Source organism: Neolamprologus multifasciatus, chromosome 11 (genome assembly GCF_963576455.1).
Source record: "Neolamprologus multifasciatus chromosome 11, fNeoMul1.2, whole genome shotgun sequence".
Taxonomy (NCBI): domain Eukaryota; kingdom Metazoa; phylum Chordata; class Actinopteri; order Cichliformes; family Cichlidae; genus Neolamprologus; species Neolamprologus multifasciatus.
The window spans coordinates 28,185,269-28,192,652 of NC_140449.1; positions in this window are offsets into that span (position 1 = coordinate 28,185,269).

Consider the following 7,384-nt stretch of genomic DNA (forward strand, 5'->3'; position numbering starts at 1 on the left):
ATCATGGAAGGACAGGCCCCTGCGCGGTATGTACCACCGGCAGATAGAGGAGGTGGCTGATATCCAGAAATCCTACCAGTGGCTGGAAAAAGCTGGACTGAAAGATAGCACAGAGGCACTAATCATGGCAGCACAAGAACAAGCTCTGAGTACAAGATCCATAGAGGCTGGGGTCTATCACACCAGGCAAGACCCCAGGTGCAGGCTGTGTAAAGATGCCCCAGAGACAATCCAGCACATAACAGCAGGGTGCAAGATGCTAGCAGGCAAGGCATACATGGAACGCCATAACCAAGTGGCCGGCATAGTGTACAGGAACATCTGTGCCGAGTATAACCTGGAAGTCCCGAGGTCAAAATGGGAAATGCCCCCAAGGGTGGTGGAGAATGACCGAGCTAAGATCCTGTGGGACTTCCAGATACAGACGGACAAAATGGTGGTGGCTAACCAACCGGACATAGTGGTAGTAGACAAACAGAAGAAGACGGCCGTAGTGATCGATGTAGCGGTTCCGAATGACAGCAATATCAGGAAGAAGGAACACGAGAAGCTGGAGAAATACCAAGGGCTCAGAGAAGAGCTCGAGAGGATGTGGAGGGTGAAGGTATCGGTGGTCCCCGTGGTAATCGGAGCACTAGGTGCGGTGACTCCCAAGCTAGGCGAGTGGCTCCAGCAGATCCCGGGAATAACATCGGAGATCTCTGTCCAGAAGAGCGCAGTCCTGGGAACAGCTAAGATACTGCGCAGGACCCTCAAGCTCCCAGGCCTCTGGTAGAGGACCCGAGCTTGAAGGATAAACCGCCCGCAGGGGCGTGCTGGGTGTTTTTTATGTATATATATATATATATATATATATATATATATATATATATATATATGTATATATGTATATATATGTATATGTATATATGTGTATATATATATATATATATGTATATATATATATATATATATATATATATATATATATATATATATATATATATATATATGTGTGTATATATGTGTATATATGTATGATTTTAAATAATAATAATAATAATGGTGATTCAATTTGTTTGAAGCTGATCGCTGTTTTCACACTGCTTGATGTTGTTTTTTTTTAATATATAGTGTCATTTCTCATGTACAGTTTCTGGTTTGAGTGCCATTGTGAGGGAGAACATGAGGAGGAGGCACGTTGCTGTGTGGATGCTGTAGAGCTGTAAAGATAGCTGTTTACAGCTATATATATATAATATATATATGTGTGTGTGTGTGTGTATATATGTGTGTGTGTGTGTATATATATGTATATGTATATATGTGTATATATATGTATATATGTGTATATATATATACATACATTAAATATATATTAAATTTATCAGTTCAATTTTGTTTTTTTTATAAATAAAACAAAATTGAACTGATAAAAGCCAAAGTTAAAATGCAAACAGTCTATGCTGGTGATTACCACCACAAGAGTGACAATGATCATGCTGCCTTCGCTGCCAATTATAATTAGCACTTATCAACATATAAATACGTATTTTTGTAAAGCTGTAACTGAATTTTTGGGGTAAAGCTTTATCAGAATATCTTTTGATACCAAGCCCAGTCGTTCTCGTTGATGCCGAAATCGATTAGATGACTAAGTTTACACGAATTCAGCTTTTAACAAATATAAAATGTTGAAATAGAGTATGAAATACTGAGCAACAACACAAACTACCCACCCATCAGAACATCATCTTTCAGGTCTTGCACTTAGCAAAGTCAGTAACAACTGCTCAGTCCCAAAGCCCTGGCACTGTACTTATTCTGCTCTCTTTTCACCTCCCTCTTTTGAGCATCACGATTATTTACAATCATATATATATCTCAGTCATAGCTAGCTATCTTAATCAGATGATGGTGGAATGAAACGTATCAATTCAAACTGTATTCAAACAGTCGCAACAATGACGACTTTGACTGGCAAATAATATTGATTCCAGCAGCTGGCAGTTCAGTAAGGCCAGATTATTAGACGGAATTGAATAAAGAATTGATCAGACTCCGATCGTCACAGAGTGAAATCTCAGCGGTGATAGGAATCAGGTTTCAAGTTTTATTGTCATGTACAGATAAACAGTGTAGCAGAGATGGGCAGTAACGCGTTACTTGTAACGCGTTACTTGTAACGCGTTACTGTAATCTGATTACTTTTTCCAAGTAACGAGTAAAGTAAGGGATTACTATTGCAAAAATGGTAATTAGATTACCGTTACTTTCCCGTAGGAACGCTGCGTTACTGCGTTACTAAAACCGTGATTTTTTTGCCAGAATGTCTCATGACAGTGACGTAAGCGAGTGCGACGTTCGTGACAACAGCTGTGTGCAGATCAACAATGGATCATATATCGAGTGCAGGAGAGAGTATGAGCGTGCAGCGTTTAAAGCGTGGAAGTACTGACCTTACTTTGAGTTTGATTCCATAAAAAGTGACAAAAACATTAGTGTCCATTGTGCGTGGGAAGAAAACTTCTTTTTACACCAAAAAAAACCCTAAACCAGCTCCGAGTGCGTAATGACGTAATGGGAAACTCACAGAGAAACTCGTGGATTCTTCCACTGACCGCTGCGGCACACCTGCACCACGGTAAACCTCCGCCTATGCCACTCCTGCTTTACAGGTGAAAATACAGCAACACGACTGCTAGTCTTTGATTTTATTTATTTTCTGCTGTGTTTTACTTGCATCTATTTGAAAGACTGAGTGTAAACACAAAAAATATTTTATTTTATGTCCTGGAATGTGCAGAAAATAGGTTTAAATGTTAAACTAATTTCTTCAAGTCAGTGAATGTTGCATATAATTTAATTTTTGCTTGATGCATAAAGTTAAAAGATTAAAACTGATAAAACAAGTTAAAAAAAAGACACTTTTCCATTTGATTACATTTTGTATGATGGATTATGCAGAAAAAGTAGAATTGGGCTGACAGATCTCTCTTTATCACCTATTCAGGTTGTAAATCGTGTTTTTAAAAAGTAACTAAGTAACTAAGTAATTAATTACTTTTGAAAATAAGTAATCAGTAAAGTAACGGGATTACTTTTTTGGGGAAGTAATCAGTGATTACTTTTTTCAAGTAACTTGACCAACACTGCAGTGTAGCCACATTTACCCATAATGAAATTCTTTGGCTCGTAAATCGAGGCAGGACCCTCTGGTACCCTCTGGTGGTGGTGAAAATAAGATGGAGGCTTGGATTAAATGACTTGCGAGAGGTGGGGAGGTGGGTTGCACATAGGTTTCTGCAAAGGAAAATCAAAGATGAGCGGTGTGATTTTAAAGTATGGTGCGTGGAGGGTAATTGGTTTGAAGAAGGTGGGCAGAAAGATGTAATTGAAAAATACCACGTTACATATAATATACATATAGTAATGTACAACACATTATGGAGTATGCTTCTGCTGTGAGGTCCCGCCTCCATGCACTTATGCAATTAATCGCTAGACTGGTATATTTATAAATAATATTACATTAGGGAAATTTTCCTATACATATTTTTGACCTGGGGGTAGAATTGATTGTGAAATGGAAAGGGAAAATGCTTATGAACTTGCAAATTAAAGACATGATGCATTTAAGGTAACCCTTTTCCATTTGTATTTAAGAAGAAAATTTGTTCCACTGTGCGATGGCCGAACCTGTTCCTTTTATATTTAGATAATTCCTCCTGCCTTAAGGAAAATCCCTTCACATGGAACAGAAGAGGCTGGAGTGCACAGAAACTGGTAGAGATGCAGTTATACAGTCTAGCTGGGCCCCACAAACTATCAGCTAAAGAGAATAAATAAATTAAATTGCTGCCCATTTAGCAGACAAACAGTTTAAGATTATTTAAAACATAAAATGTATCTTTTTATAACATTAAATGTAAAGAGTCAAATAGAAGTCTTTCTAAAGTTATTTAATGATATTTATATTATGAAAAGCAGATTTTTGACAATTTAAGTTTTTCTCGTCAGATAAAATAAACACGCACAAAACAAAAGCAAACAACAAGAACGCAAAGCTGGAAAACCCACCCCATTGACCAAAATCAACTCAAAATACTCCCACACAACAGAAACTCCTCTATTCCTCGCTGGCTCCAAATCTCTCAGTAAAAATATCAGTGGTTTGCTATCTGTCACCATCAAAACACTCCACAAATCCCGCAAATGATTCGCTTCCTTATGAACCATTGAATCAGATACCGAAGCAGTTAGGTTCTAAATGAAGCTTCGGACGTCACTGATCACGTGACTCTGGCTAAACGAATCAAGCTTCGACACAGTGCTTCTGAAGTAGTGTGTTGATTTTTTTGACACACGCACCGGAGCGTCAGCTTCAAGAGGGCCATCACTGGATCAACCCTATTCCTTAACCTTACACTAAAAAAAGTCTTAATCCGATTGTTGTTGCAATTTGACACTATATAAATAAAACAAAATTGAATTGATAAAAACTAAAGTAAAATGCTGACTTTCTACGCTGGTGATTACCGCCACAAGAGTGACAATGATCTTGCAGGGAAAGTTTGAAAAAAGCGATAATATTCATAATTTATTAATAAATTGATAATTATTTGTTTTTTTCTATAATCATATTTCCTAATGACATACATGTATTATTCTTTAAAATGTAAGTAAAAGACCACTGGTAATTAAGCCAGTTATTGATGTGATCAATTGATGTGAAAGTGTCCTTGTATTCATTAGTGAATTGAACTTAATCTAGTGGACTTATGTGTTGATTGTTTTATTTAGTTATTTTTTTTAAAGAATCGTCAGATTGGTTGAAAATTGTATACATTTATATATATCTGATAGTGAAAATAGCTAACTAGAATAACAGATTTTCTTTCCTGGTGAGTGTTTCAGATGAAAGGTGGATGTTCGAAGGCAACAATACAAGTCAATGAGCTGACTTTATCCTTTCTTCCTGAAAAGCACAAATTATCCAGTAAATATTTTGATGTTGAATAACCAACAGCTGCTGATGTTTTCTCGATGCTTGGTCATAGTTGGGGGGGAAAAAGTCTAAAATGAAAGTTGAAGGTCTGAAGTGTGTGTGTGTGTGTGTGTGTGTGTGTGTGTGTGTGTGTACTGCTCAAAAAATAAATAAAGGGAACACAAAAATAAGACATCCCAGATCTGAATGAATGAAATATTCTTATTAAATACTTTGTTCTTTAGTTTAATGTGCTGACAAAAAAGATAAAAAAAAAATAACACAAAAATTATTAATGTAAATTAAATTTAGTAACCCATGGAGGTCTGGATTTGGAGTCACACTCAAAATTAAAGTGGAAGAACACACTACAGGCTGGTCCAACTTTAATGTAATGTCCTTAAAACAAGTCAAAATGAGGCCCAGTAGTGTGTGTGTGGCCTCCACGTGCCTGTATGACCTCCCTACAATGCCTGGGCATGCTCCTGATAAGGTGGTGGATGGTCTCCTGAGGGATGTCCTTCCAGACCTGGATTAAACATCTGCCAACTCCTGGACAGCCTGTGATGTAACATGGCATTGGTGGATGGAGTGAGACATGATGTCCCACATGTGCTTAGTTGGATTCAGGTCTAGGGAATGGGCCAGTCCATAGCATCAATGCCTTCTTGCAGTAACTGTTGACACACCTCAACCACATAAGGTCTTGCATTGTCTTGCATTAGGAGGAACTCAGGGTCAACCGCACCAGCATATGGTCTCACAAGGGATCGGAGGATCTCATTTTGGTACATAATGACAGTCAGGCTACCTTTGGCGAGCACATGGAGGGCTGTGCGCCCCCAAAGAAATGCCACCCTACACTATTACTGACCCACTGCCAAACGGTCATGCTGGAGGATGCTGCAGGCAGCAGAACGTTCTCCACCTCATCTCCAGACTCTGTCACATGTGCTCATTGTGAACCTGCTTTCATCTGTGAAGAACACAGGGCGCCAGTGGCGAGGTTGCAAATCCTTATGTTCTCTGGCAAATGCCCAACGTCCTGCATAGTGTTGGAGTGTAAGCACAACCCCCACCTGTGGACGTCGGGCCCTCATGGAGTTTGTTTCTGACTGTTTGAGCAGACACATGCACGTTTGTGGCCTGCTGGAGGTCATTTTGGCTCTGGCAGTGCTCCTCCCCTTCCTCCTTGCACAAAGGTGCAGGTAATGGTCCTGCTGCTGGGTTGTTGCTCTCCTACGGCCTCCTCCACATCTCCTGATGTACTGGCCTATCTCCTGGTAGCACCTCCATGCTCTGGACACTACGCTGACAGACACAGCAAACCTTCTTGCCACAGCTTGCATTGATCTGCCATCCTGGATGAGCTGCCCTACCTGAGCCACTGGTGTGGGTTGTAAACGCCATCTCAAGTGATTTCCACTAGAGTGAAATCACAGCCAGCATCCAAAAGTGTCCAAAACATCAGCCAGAAAGCATAGGTACTGAGAAGTGGTCTGTGGTCACCTGCAGAACCACTCCTTTATTGGACATGTCTTGCTAATACCTATAATTTCCACCTGTTGTCTATTCCATTTGTACAGCACCATGTGAAATTGATTGTCAATCAGTGTTGTTTCCTATGTAGACAGTTTGATTTCACAAAAGTGCGACTGACTTGGAGTTACATTGTGTTGTTTAAGTGTTCCCTTTATTTTTTGAGCAGTGTATATGCCAAGCACTGATCACTGCTGCCTGTTGTGCCAAAAAGTGATTGCCTGCCAAAAACCGATTTCCAATGTCACTTTTTGGCACAACACCGTACTGTTTATCAGTAGGACGTGGAAACGTGACGTGGAAGTGACGTGGAAACCAGGCAGGATAAAAGACGATTGGATGATTGAAACGTTCGTAGAGTTTGGATGAGGAATCAATGGAAACACACCGACTGATCTAAATACAAAACATTATGCCATTAAAACTAGCAAAATCGGGAGTTTTAATGTTTCAAATAAGAAGCGGTGTCGTGGTATTGTTTTTCATTTCTGCTTTAAGATGAAGCTTTGTACCCGCTTCTATGCGCATGCTGCCTTCACTGCCAATCGTAATTAGCACTTATCAACATATAAATACGTATTTTTGTATAGCTGTAGCTGAATTTTCAGGGTAAAGCTTTATCAGAATATCTTTTGATACCAAGCCTAGTCGTTCTCGTTGATGCCGAAATCGATTAGATGACTAAGTTTACACGAATTCAGCTTTTAACAATAATACAATGTTGAAATAGAGTATGAAATACTGAGCAGCTTCCCCGCCTCAAAATGATTTATTTGTAGCCCATATTATTCTCCTTCTTCTAAAGGGTTATATTAGTCTGCATTTTTCTGTAAAACTCTACGAACGTTTCAATCATTGGATATAGAGGGAATAACTCTT